This window comes from Nicotiana sylvestris, chromosome 1 (assembly GCF_000393655.2).
Source record: "Nicotiana sylvestris chromosome 1, ASM39365v2, whole genome shotgun sequence".
NCBI classification, from domain to species: Eukaryota; Viridiplantae; Streptophyta; class Magnoliopsida; order Solanales; family Solanaceae; genus Nicotiana; species Nicotiana sylvestris.
The window spans coordinates 5,451,898-5,466,332 of NC_091057.1; the positions used below are offsets into that span (position 1 = coordinate 5,451,898).

General features: G+C 34.1%; 1 pseudogene; it reads left to right on the plus strand.

Moving 5' to 3' along the window:
* The first annotated feature begins 304 nt into the window (after positions 1–304).
* Positions 305–4,037, plus strand: LOC104232577 (putative late blight resistance protein homolog R1A-3; annotated as a pseudogene).
* Positions 4,038–14,435: the final 10,398 nt, after the last annotated feature.

The following is a 14,435-nucleotide window of genomic DNA, read 5'->3' on the forward strand; positions in this document are numbered from 1 at the left end:
TCCTTTTTAGTGTGTTTCAAAATAAATGACACATTTCTAAATTTGAAAATAATTCAACTTTAAACTCTTCATTTTACCTATTTTACACTCAGTAAGAAGTTTTTATAACCACACAAATATCATAGTCCTACAAAGCTTTTACCTTTTAAAACCACAAGTTTCAAAGTTATTTTTTTCTTTAAATTCCGTCGAGCCAAACTAACTCATCTAAATTGAAACGGATCGAGTAGTAGCAAGTGAAGATGTGGTTGCACCTATATATTATCTCCATTTAAGTAGATTGTTGCTTAATTACTAAAAAAAAATGGCAGATGTAGCACTGCAATTTGTAGTGGAGACCCTGGTGCCGATTATAATTGAAAATTGGAAGATAATTGGTGGCGCAAAAGAAGATCCTGCACAACTGTTGGGAGAGCTTAATCGGTTAAAGGCCTTTCTAAAGGATGCTGCAACATACCGTCAAAGCAACAGCGAACAGTGGAAATACTTTATCAAAGAAGTTCAAGTTATGGTATATAAAGCTGAGGGTCTTATTGATAAGCTCCTGGTTGAGGAGAAGCTGCACCAAGAGAAAAATATAATTATGCAAAACTTGGATGCTAAATATGCCAAAAAAGCACGGGATCTTGCAAAAGAGATTAGAGACGCCCTTGAACAGGTGAAGAAGATTCGCCAACAAAATCCAGAGGCGTTTCAGGCTAAGCCAATGCTTGATGATCAGCCAGAAATTGTTGCCCCGGGGCCACAGGTATGTATAAAATTTTATCCCAATGATTTGGTCTGTACCTCATACAAAGTAAGGGTAAGGTCTGCGTATACTCTAACCTCCCTGACCGTACTTGTGGAATCATGTTGTTGTTGTTGTTGATCTCAATGGTAGTGGCCGTATTTGTGGAATCATGTTGTTGTTGTTGATCTCAATGGTAGTGGCCGTACTTGTGGAATCATGTTGTTGTTGTTGTTGATCTCAATGGTAGTTATATGTGATTGTCAACCTATTTTACATTTTCTTTATAACTTTACTTTAAATATATATTTAAAGCACATAGTATTAAAATTATAATAATCAAATAAAAAATAGTACCTTTTTGTCATTTCAGATTATGTGAAAACAATTTTCTTTTTAGTTTATTCCAAAAAGAATAACATGTTTATAGGTGGAAACAATTAACTTTAAAGTTGCGTTAATGAGAAGTAGACACACAAAAGTTATACTAGCATATTTAAAACAACAAATTGGAAAAGTCTTTATGTTTTCTTCTTTAAAATTAAGAAATTTAAGATTGGAAAAAGAAGAAAATTCTAATCCATTTTGATCGTCTTTAATTAACAGGATACTTTGTTGGAAGAAAATGAAGTTGTCGGCTTTGACGAGGAAGCGAAAATAGTGATCGAACGACTTGCTGAAGGAACAGATGATTTAGATGTTATCCCTGTGGTAGGATTAGCTGGACTTGGCAAAACCACACTGGCAATAAAAATCTATAATGATCCTAAGATTTGCTATGAATTTTTCAAGACCATTTGGGTTTACGTAGGACCACAACAATACAAACCAAAGGAGGTGTTTCTTAGTATACTGGAAGGGTTCACGAAACGCGCGACAGAATATCAACATATGGCTGTCAGTGACTTGACAAACATAATACGTGAATTCATTTTAAAAGGAGGTAAATGTCTCATTGTGTTGGACGATGTGTGGGCGACAGACGTTGTGGATTCTGTGATGAAAGTTTTCCCGGAAAACAGCAAAGGCCATCGTATCATGTTAACCACTCGTGACCTGCGTATTGGTAGATATGCCAATCCTGAACCTCACTCATTGAAATTTCTGACGGACAAGGAAAGTTTCCAACTGTTGGAAGAAAGAGTTTTTGGCAGTAATATTCGAAAGTGTCCTGAAGATTTAATAGCACATGGAGAAAGTATTGCTAAACAATGTAGTGGATTGCCACTTGCTGTAGTGGTAATTGCAGGAGCTCTAAAAGGACGTACAAGCGAAAGAGTGTGGCAAATGGTTAAGGACAATGTAGGAAAGCATCTTATAAATTAGGATGACCCTCAAAGCTGCTTGAAATATGTGGAAATGAGTTATTGTCATATGCCCGAAGATATGAAGGCGCGCTTCCTGTATTGTGGCGCCTTTCCACAAGGCTTTGAAATTCCTGCTTGGAAGTTGATCCGCTTGTGGATTTCCGAGGGACTGATAAACTCCAACTTAGATGGCAGACCCGAGGATATAGCAGAGATCTACTTGAACGAACTTGTCAGCAGGAATTTAGTGATTGTAATGCAGAAAAAGGCAGATGGACAAGTAAAAACATGCCGTCTTCATGACATGTTGCGCCAGTTCTGCAAGATGGAAAATGGAGGTCTTTTCAAACAAGTATGTGAAAAGACTGATCAGCCTGGTACTCCTATTATACCAGATCTAGATACTTGTCGTCGGCTGTGTATTACTCTCTTTTGGAAGCCTTTCTCTCCAAACGACCATCTGCTGAGCATGTTAGGTCTTTCTTATGTTTTTCCCCAAAACAAAAAGAAAGTGAGAAGCTTAGTAACAGTCGACTCCTCCACAAAGCATTTCCACTGGTTAGGGTCTTGGATGTTGAATCTCTCGAATTTAGTTTCTCAAGGGATTTCAAAGAGTTACATCATTTGAGATACATTGCTATCTCAGGTGACTACAGTGCTCTTCCGACCTTCTTTGGTAAGTTTTGGTATTTACAAACTCTTATTCTTAATAATAGTACAAAGGCGTCAACAATTGAAATAAAAGAAGACATATGGAACATGCTACAGTTGAGGCATCTGCACACAAATGTCCCGGCAAAATTATTGCCATCCCCTGCCACCCAAACAACAGATGAATCGTCTTGCCTACAAACTCTTTCTAAGGTCGCACCAGAAAGTTGCACAGAAGATGTGCTTGCTAGGGCCTGTAATCTCAGAAAGTCAGTATTCAAGGCCAAATGGCTGAATTTTTTGAAGCTAAAAAGGGTGGGTTCAACAACTTTCAAAAGCTAAAGTGCCTGGAACAACTGAAGCTGCTGAATGATGTTGGCAGCTCCATGAGCAAAGTTCTTCAACTTCCTCATGCATTCCTTGGGTTTCTTCGCCGACTGCACAAGTTAACTTTGTCAAATACAAGGTTTGTTTGGAGTGATGCAAATAAACTAGGACAGCTGGAGTGCCTTGAGGTCTTAAAGCTGAAAGAAAATGCATTTTGTGGGACGGCCTGGGATTCAGTAGGTTTTAGCAAGCTCAAGGTATTGTGGATTGAAAGGGCGACAGACTTGGAAACTTGGAAATCTTCAAACTTTTCATTCCAAAGACTTAAGTACCTTGTTCTTAAATCCTGTGATAAGCTTGAGGCTGTGCCATTTGAGTTCGCGGGTGTAACTAGCCTTCAAGAGATGACGCTGAACAACACAAAGAAGGCGAATAAATCTGCAAAAGCTATAGAAGGCAGGAAGATGCAAGAACTCATGCGAAAAGTTGCAGAAAGAAAAACTGGAACAGATTGTCAAGCTCCAGAGAGTTTCAAATTCAAGCTCACTATATTTCCCCCGGAATCAGCTGATTGCGACAGCACATAGTGAAGTTTAAAAAGGTCCGTCAAATTCATTTTATTTTAAATCTTCATTATGTTTTTCACCAAGTATGTTTATACATTCATGTTTATCATTTAGGGTATCCATTATCCATATAGATTAGAAAAACATAGCATCTGTATCTATATGATATGTGTGTTTCATTTGGTATAATGTATCTATCTGATATGTGTGCTTCATTTGGTATAATATCACCTTGTCTGTATCTTTCATTACTAATTAATTCCTCAAACATGTATAGCAATTCATGTAAATATTTGTTTCCCCTTGAATTCCTGATCGAACGCATGCGCGCACTTGCTAAAAATTTGGACTGTATTGTTTGTCCACTAAATTTCCTCTTTTCTGTAGGAGAGCATCAGGACAACATTGTCTTTGCTGAGAGCTTGGGGTAATTAATGAAGTATTTGATATGGTGTGCATTTCATGTTTTTCTGCAATTCAGTCATTTGATGAGATTGTTATATTCAGAAAACCAGTTTGGCTTTTTTTCTTATTCAAGCATTGCGAAGTTTAAAATTAGTCTCTATGAGATGAACAATAGTCATTGTTTTGTCATGATCGTTCCTCATTTTTTGGCATTTTAGAGCCATAAAACAGGAATTCAAATTTTTGCGGAACCATAAAAACGACCTAATATACAATAATCATCGCTTCGTCATGATTGTTCCTCTTTTTATGGCATTTAGGACCATAAAACAAGAATTCCCATATTTTCGTATGCTATAGTCCACGCGATCTACATGAATTTGGGCGAACGGCCCAGAATCTCCTAAAATTTTGTTGGCCCATCAAAAACGACCAAACGAACAATAGTCCTCGTTTCTCCATGACCGTTCCTCGTTTTTTGGCGTTTTAGGGCCATAAAATATGAATTCAGGACGATTCCCAGATTTTCTTGTGCTATAGTCCACGTCATCTGCATGAATTCGAGCGACCGGCCCCGAATCTCCTAAACCTTTGCGAGCACATAAAAACGACTATAGTCATCGCTTCACCATGACCGTTCCTTGCTTTTTGGTATTTTAGAGCCATAAAACAGGACTTTAGTACGATTCCCAGATTTTCGTATGCTATAGTCCACGACATCTGCATAAATTGGGACGACGGCTCCTAATCTCCTAAAATATTGTGGACCCATGAAAAATGGCCCAATGAACAATAGTCATCACTTCGCCATGGTCATTCACAATGAAAGTACAAGAGGGGAGGGGTGAATCACAGCCTGCGCAGAACTGTTAGTTCTTTCGATTTAAACAAGTGTAAATCACAACAAACAGTAAAGGAACAATATAATATGATAGCGATAAAGTAAATGATACCAGGAATTTTATACTGGTTCGAAACCAATGTGGTATCTTAATCCAGTCCTCTTGGGTTGCAAGAGTGTTGTCTTTTATAGCTCTTTATAAATTGGGTTGAGTACAGCTTTTGTAGTTTCTAGCGTTCACCACTAACGTTTACAAGGGTTGTTTTTACTCGTTCACCAACAACAACACTTTGGTTTTCACTCGCTCACCAACAACACTTTGATTTTCACTCGCTCACCAAAGAAACGAACAATGACAAAACCTCTTAGTATTTTTCTCTTTCTCTCTATCTTTTATAACATTTGTAAACTTAAGAATACAGTGCTTGACTAAGGTGCAGAAAGAATAGGAAAGTTGTCTGTGAAGCTGGTGTTTTTTCTTCTTTTGTGGAATTCCTTTTTATAGTCCTTTCAACTTGTCCTGGCTATTGCATAATCCAAGAGAGTTTTGAAGATTCTTCCGAACTTTCTTGTAGTTGTTTTCTGATTTCTTCCTTGAATCTTAGAACAATATTTTTTCTTGATTTCTTGACCATTGGATGACTTTCCATCTAAATGTACAAAGGGATGCGGTCAAAGATCCTTGAGTAATTTTGATTGTCTTTCCTTGTTGTTTCGTAATCCTGGTGCTTGTAGTATTAATGAGCCTTCCAATTCTTCCATGATTTGCTCACGAGTGATTTTTTTTTTTGCAGGCTTTAGACTCCTTTTTGATCTCCTTGAATCTTGGCTTCTATTGTACAAATAATCTTTTCTTTGTTGAACTTTCATTTTTGATTGTTGTACCTCTGTGCTGCTGACCTCCTCTTGTTGAATGGGACTAGAATATTTGTCCAGATTCATATATCCTTCATGACAAGATTTAGCCTTAATTTTCCATAAGTAAATAATCTCTCCTTGAGTCACATAATTGAAATTGTAATATTCCACATATAATCTTTTTGCCTATAAAAAAGGATTCTCTGTATTAAACAACTCCTTTTGGATTCTTGCCCTTTCCTTAGCAGATCTTGTCTCATTCCATTCTATGGGATTTTCTTCTTTGTTCTTGGAATATAATTTCTTACTATAATATTATAGTAAGAATATTCCTTTCTTCTATACGTAGTAGATCTTGTTCAAAATTTTAGGGAGTATTCTTCCATAATTTTCCTAGTAAATACTTCCAGAACTTTAGTAAACCAAGAACTTTGAAAATAATCTTCATTTTCATATTTGATTGGATTGACACCAACTCCTTCTTTCTTGAACTAACCAATATTCCTTTAGTAGGTCAATACTCTTTTCCATTGCATACTCTTCCTCTTTTGTATTCCTTGTACCAATCTTCTACGGATCTTCTATATTTTCTTTTCCATAACTTCTCTAATTATTTCACAATATCATCCTTTTTATATTTGTTTGGATCTTCACCAAATCCTTCTTCATCAAATAAACCTGTATCAAAATAAATTTACCACAAATAAATATTCTTTTATTAAAGTTAATATTGGTTTGTTATCATCAAAATTAATAGGTGAAACCTCGGGCCTAACACACCAGTTTAGTTTGGATCCAATGTTTGAATTTCATATTCTTCACAAGTAGTTTTAATTTATAATAGTTTTAAAAAAAAAAACATACGTTAGCCAAAGGAAAAATTCTACTTTCGATATTTATAAAATTAACTTTCATACGTTAGCCAACTAGACATAGACTTATATTGGTCTTTGTAAATAGGCCTATGGCAACGCAGGGAAAACCGTTGCAACAGCCACATAAACCATTATAATAGGCATATTGCAACGGTTTGGTGACCGTTCCATCAGGTCGCATGCCAATAGTTCGTAAGCAACGGTTCTTGTAACGGTTTCTATAACCGTTGCTATAGTAGCATCTATCGCAACGGTTATTCCTCTTTCTGATGCAACGAGTATTTGTATTCTACTGTAACGGTTCAAAACTGTTGCCATTTGATTTAATGCAATGGTTATGTAAGCTATGGCAACGTCTATTTAAAGGAACTACAACAGTTTTCTTATGCTATAGTAACGATTTTTCCCTATTGCTACAGTTTCTTACAATCGAGCAAAAACTATTGGAACGGTTTTCATGACCTATTGCGTCGGTTTAATATCCTATCGGAATGGTTTTCATGACCTATTGCAACAATTTACATTATATAATGAAACACATCTTGTGGCCTATTGCAACGGTTTTGATAGGCTAATGTAACAACTTAATTGAAACAATATACACTAGAATTTATATAATTCTCAAAATGAAACTATTCATTACCATTCACAATCCAAATTAATTGTCCAACAAACTATAGAATATCCATAAAAACAAAATGCGCCTCCAACCCAAACTGCATAAATTTTACAAAAGTTTCAAAATGTTTGCTAACAAAAGATTCCTAGAACATCTAGAGTTTCAGCAATAATTTAAAAACCTTCTTAAGTAAAGTCTAGAACTTCATCGCTTTCGACTTTCTTTTCATCATTTCTCCACCTACAAAAAAAGATAAATAAAGTCATTACCTTCCAATGCTAATTGACAGTTCAAGAAAGCATAAAAGGAAAAGACATAAAATGAGTGTTAAAGGGGAAAATCATAATGGCCTTTCCAGTTCCATCATAAATGACTCTGGTAGTTCAAGGATTGTCCTCACAAATCATAAACAGAAGACAATTATCACTAAAGCAAACCTTGTATAAGTCTCGCTAGATGAAAGCAGTAGATAAGTAAGCTCAACACCAGTCTAATATCCTAAAAATTGACACCTTTTGCATTTCGTTGAATTGAGTTAAGTAGCTTGTGAACAAAGTGCATAACAGCTGCCCACTGTGGCTAGGATTCAATAGCCACTTTTCCTGTACTTGGTTGCTCAATGAGAAACTGAATGAATGAGCCACTCGACAAGGTAAATAAGTATGCCAGTAAAAATGTAATTGGTTAGATATTACTAATTATGTTGCTGCCTGTATATCTTATTCCAATTCTGTTTAAATTCGATATAGCCAATATAAACCCTCCGTACACTAAAGTTACACTCAAAATATTAAAGCGATAACCAAAAGTAAAGTGAAACCGCTACTGTGTATAACATATTTATATACACTAAACTAAACAAGTTCAAAAAAGAATTAAGACTAACCAAAGAAGGGAAAAGTCCGCGAATCTAAGAAATTTTCCACAATTGAAATTGGATAATCTGAGAATATAAAAATATCATTAAAGTAAAGCAAAGTGTATATCTAAATAAGTAGCTTTCTCTAATCTCAGAGCATTTTGTTAAATTTTCCTTAAAACGATCTGAAATGTGATGTAAATCTTCTGGAACTATTAACTTTGAGCATAGCTATTCAAAATGCTAAAAGTTTAAAACTCATAGGTCTCCAGACCTTACAAGTTCTCCGTTGGCACTAATCAATAAACTATACAAGATAGTTGAGATGAAGATCTGTTTAAAACACACAATAATAATGTCGGCAAGGCAACACAAAAAATTTTGCATCACAATAACAGAACTGGCGAGGTAACCAAAGAACTATACATCAACAAAAATCCAAAAGAGAAGTGGTAAAAAGAACTATAATGACAAGACTATCAAGGCAAAGTGAAGAAAAGATCAAGATTATCAGAGAAAATCATACAGCTATGTGTGTGCATGAAGCGAGAGCACTCAATTGCACGAGAGAGAGAACAAGAACTAAAATATTTATGAACACGGATTAAGTGCAGTGGTAGAAGAAATAGCAGAAGGAAGGAGGAGAATAAGAAAGAGAAGAGGTTTAACATTTTGAGTAAGTACTAACCAGATCGTTACTACCGGTAGATAGAAGATTGATTAGTTGAATAACAGACTGTTGTGCAGAGTAAGTTTATCCAGGTGAACGAGCACTGAAAGCGAATATGTTAGGATCAATCCGTAATCCTGGGTTCAGACGCTGAAGTTGTGCGACGACGTTAATTATAATTCTCTTTCCATAGCATCCTTTTGTGCATTGAGCTTTTCCTGCATTCTTTGATGAATCCTATATTCTATTTCTTCTATTTTTTGCTACATAATCTTATCAGTAGAACTTAAAGAGAGTCCAATATCTCCCACTTTTTTTAAGGCGGTCTTGGAAACCCCACATGCATACAATCTTACGCGGTGTGGATGATCGGGTCATAAGACTGATGCAAATGCATCAACCGATTGACTGACATCTTCACTTTGTTGTGTTGATTGTATCTTTTTCATTTCAGCCTACTAACCAAATTCAAGAGAAGATAGTTCAAGTATATAAAATTGAATCAATGATTAAGATCAAAGAAATGATATGGTCATACTTTAAATTAGAAACGTCATGCAATTTACTAAGTATATCTCCATATAAAGCCTTTTATACTCAGCCAATTGAACTGATACTATGACGATCAAAATAATGACTGTTTATATTAGTAGTAAAGGTACCTGATCATATAGGAAACTATTTGGACTGCTAAATTAAATATTAAAAGCTGGTTTTCCATATCAATATGAGATAACTTTTGTCAACCAACATATTTTCCCATCTCAGTTTATATCTATATGACAGTTTATACATAATTATTTTCTATTTGTGGTCTTAGTTTCTTTATTCAAGTCATGAATCTGTTAGTAACAGATAAGAGCTTACAATGGTAGAAAACTCTTTTGTAAGTTATGATTTTTTTGAACTTTTGTCTCTACTGCTACTAATACTACTATTATTACTCTACTTGTTTTTTTTTTTGGTATGTCAGTGTTTGGATGTGTACAAAATTTAAAAAATGAGCAATGATCATTGAAACAAGCTAAGGGCCTATAAACCAAAAGTAGCCTTAGAATCTAGTGGTTTTCAATATATCTTGTTGCGCATCTTTCTCCAAAAAGTTATAATAAAAATATGTCATTAACGGCAAAGTGAGATGTTAAAATCAAAAAAAAAGTGTAAATCAAAATGTATTACTAAAGAAAAAGAACATAACCCATATAAAAAGGAGAATATAGAGAATAATTATTGTTACTTTATGCATGGACCCCCTTAAATTTGTCCGAGTTTTCATCTAGAAACTTAATTTAAGCCTATGACCTATTGAACACCTGACCTATAATCAAACTGTGTCAACTAAACATAAGACGCTTGCATGGCAGATGACTTGTGTCTCACTAAAAATTGAGCAACAACAAACACTTTTGTCAAAAACATAAACTGGAAAAATGAAGAGAAATAGGACTTATTTAACCATTTGAACATTAGGACACATAAACCTTGGGAAAAATAATTTACAATCTCAGAAAACAGAAAAGATCAATGAAGTAGTGATTACAAATACTAGTAGATTCCATGGATAATAAGAAGATAATGAAGAGTGGACCTTTTAGATCAATAGAGAGAGAGAGAGAGAGAGAGAGAGAGAGAGAGAGAGAGAGAGAGAGAGAGAGAGGAGAAGGAATTAACACTGGTCTTTTTATTTATTTAACATAGAATGAAAAGCATTTTTGTTTGTTAGTATGAAACGAGCAATTCAAACAATAATTCAGTCCTATTTGGCCTTTTTCCTTTTCTGTCTCCCATAGAAAATCCAAAAAGATTAATGACATTTAAGAACACTCTAACTGATCAATCAAAGTTTCAGGAGCAACATTTAGTAGCTGAATTTGGAATAAAATGATAGTTTTGAAGCATTTTAGAGTTTCTTGAGATCTATACACTATACTTATTGCACAGCCATCACCCCAAAAGAAATGCATCATGTCCAATTGTGAAAAGCACCGGCATCCACAAAAATAGAAAATTTCCACATCGCTTTAACATTTTCTAGTTGTATTCTACTCTCTTATTTACATTCTTTTGTGTTTTGCTCCTTGTTACATCTTCTTCCACAATTTACTTAGTAAGTGTCATCACTCTAAAAGAAACTGAAGCTTAATACATAATTCTACATAATATTTGTTAGGAACCCTAAATGCTTTTCACTTCTCTACCCTAAATGCTTGGATAAAGCAAACACAAATTCATAAGTAAATTGAAATCGAGTAGGAGAAGCTGTAAAACTATCGCATTCAAACACTAATTTACTACAGAAAAAAAGCAACACATACTAAAAACGAACAAATTGAAGAGTGCGTCGGAGAGCATAGTTGTGGAGGAAGAGGACAAAACCTGGAAATTAAAATTTGGGAGGAATTTTGTGGGTATAGTCCGTATAGATACTATCGATTGGGGATTTTTGGCTTGTGTGTTTATTGGGAAAAGAGGAAAAATTTAATATTTATATTACACTATTAAGGTTTGGCGGGTTTCGGAAAATTTTGGGAAAAAAGAGGAGGGAATTACTAACCGTTGCAATAACTTTATTTTCTCAAAAACCGTGGCCAAAGATAGCTCTATTGGGACGGTTAAAACACTGTTGCCAAAAAAATCCCCTATGGAAACGGTTAAAAAGCAATTGGAACGGTTTGATAGGTAGAATGTACCGATAGCATCCAAACCATATTGCAACGGTTGTAGCCGTTGCGATAGATGTACTATGGCAACGGTTTCCTAAACGTTGCTAAAAACCATAGGCCCATTTTCTAGTAGTGTATTTTTCAATGACTTTGCAAATGCTGACTATTTTTGAATGACCAGTCCGAAAACTGACTAGGCCTTGCTATTTTTACGAAAATGTATGTAAACATAAAGCAGAACAATTTTAATTTTCCACAAGAATCAATTTGGAAATATGAACTCTATTATCACCATAAAATGAAAGTGGTCCTATGTCTATTCTTGTTTTCAGAGGTATTGGAAAAAAATGAAAGATAATATAAAAATTAGCCAAGGAGATAAAATATCTGTTCCTTCGGGCCTAATTGCACCTATCATATAAAATGTAAGTTGCAGGAATGAGGAGAACCGTCGCTGTTTGCTTCTTTCTGCATAGCACACACCAAAAAAAAAAAAAATTGATGACATTTTTTTTTGGGTTGGTTTTACCCGCTTAGTGTCGGTTATCCACGTCTGAGCCCGACTATATCTAAATTTGAGCCACATAAGGCCCAACGCTGCCTAAGAGGACTTTATTCGTACTCAGGGTTCGAACCCAAGACCTCTGGCTAAAGGTAAAAGGATATTATCCATCCCACCATAATCTGTGTCGGTATTTTGATAATATTTTACCAATTCATTTTGGAGTTGGTGATTCATATTATTAAACAATAACTGAATAATACAAGAATTCAATTAGCGAAGAAAAAAAAAAGCATAAAAGTATTTAGCTAAGTTGTCTAAACTTAAGTATATTTTAAATACAGATTTGAACCTAAAAAAAAAAAAAAAAAAAAAAAAAAAAGACTTTCTTAAAAAGAGCCCGACCCGGCTCACTTAAGGCCCATATAGTTCGTGAGCTAGGATCGGATTTATCAATTATTACTACATACTACAATCGGCCCAGCCCAACACCTTAAGAAACGATGCAAGCCCAATGGGCCAAGAAGATGTGGGCCAATCTCTGATCAGCCAGCCCATTTTTCTGCCTGTTTTAATTTCTCTTTACAAAGTGGGAATTTTTACTTCCTATAGCAAAGATTAACACCTTATTTATTTTAAATAAATACCATTTAAAAAAATTATATTCTATAGATATCTTTTAAGATTTATAGCAAAATATTTAATTTTGGTTACCTCCTAACCCTAAGCCACAAAATACGCTATTCGGTTACACTATTTTCTCTCTCTACTTTGATACATCTCATTCTCTTCCCCCATTCCTGAAAACATGATGTTCAATCTCAAAATTCCTCTCATCAACACTATTTTCTTTTCTTCTCGGAACCAAACAGAAAATCGCTCCCGTCGGCGGAGACGCATGAATCGGGCCGGAAAGCATTGTTTGTCTTCCATATATAAGTTTGCATTAGTTTATTATCACGCAAGTCAAATCAACATTTTGAACTGAAATATTTGCCTCCGTTCCCCAGCTTTTGTCCATCTCTGTTGGTCCCTAGCTACTTTCTCTTTTTCTTTCTTTTATCTTAATACTAGTAAAGAGAAGGACCCGAATCTTAGAATATTATCTCTATTTTTGAACGGCGGCGGATTCATCGGAAATTAGGGTTTGTTCTTGAACAAAGACGACGGAGTTTGGGCTGAGCAACTTGAATTTTCTGTTAATATATTTCAATGTATCACGTTGTATTTTCATGTATTTTATTGTATTCATTGTCTTTTTTATCATTGTAATTCAATGTATCTCATTGTATTCCACGTATTTCATTGTATCCACTATCTTTTTTTCATTGTATTTCAATATATCCCGCTGTATTCTATGTATTTCATTGTATTCACTGTCTCGCTATATACCATGAATGTATTCATATATTTTTTTAAATTAATATAATTTATGTATTCAGATGTATTATATAATTTCTCTGAAGATTGCTATGTTTTTGGGATAGTTTTCGGTTGAAAATCTTTTTTATAACTGAAAATACAAAATTTGTGTGTTATAATTGAGTTTGTTGAGTTATATTTGGAGTCTATTATGTTAATTGATTCACTTTCCGTTTTAAAAATAGTGTAATCCCCTATTTTACGCCGTGAATACAGTCGAATATAATAACCTGTCCAGTTGTAATCACATGTTTCACTCCATGAATACAGTCGAATACACTCGAATACAACAACTGATTAGTTGGACTTCCCTTATTCACGCCTATTTTTGCTACTGTATTCATAAATACAATAGCTTAAATACATCAAATATATCTTATAACCATAGAAAAGGTATCTATAATCCGTAATATAGCAAATGACATCTATAGATAACTAATTACTACTAAAAGATAGTATTTTATGAAAATTTCTCTATTTGTATTTAAAGTATAAATCATCTTCTCCTTTTGTACTAATGATAAAAGTCAATAATACAGTAATAATAAATTCTGCGTGACTTCATATATGGGATAAACAACCCATATAGGCAAATCTGTGGGACATCAAAACATATTAGTTTAAAGAAGGATAACAAATTAAAAAATAAAACTCCTCCCCACCGAATTTATGTGTTAAATTTTTATTTTCAAAATTCAAACTATGTGAACTTTGATCAATATTTTAAAATATTTATTTTCATCATATTGATATGAGAATAATTGCAACATACAATACTTTTCATATAATTTTTAAATATTTAAACTTTAATTTTAGAATATTAAGTTAATTTAATTTTAAAATTGCATTGATTCTCGAAAAGTAAAAAATAATATTATTTATTTTACGATGAAAGAAATAATAATAAAAAAGAGGTGGAGGGATAAAATCAATTAGTCAAATTTTTGAAAAGTCAACTGAGAAGAAAATGGGAACCTAGAGGAATCCCACTCATAAGTCATAGTAACCAACACTAGTAATCCACTAGCGTTCAAGTTAACTTTCTCACCACTTGTTTTTTTTTTGTTTAATCTTTTATTTAGTTTTTAATTTCTCTATTAAGTTACTTAACAAAGCTAACAAGGTAATAGATAATTAATGTAT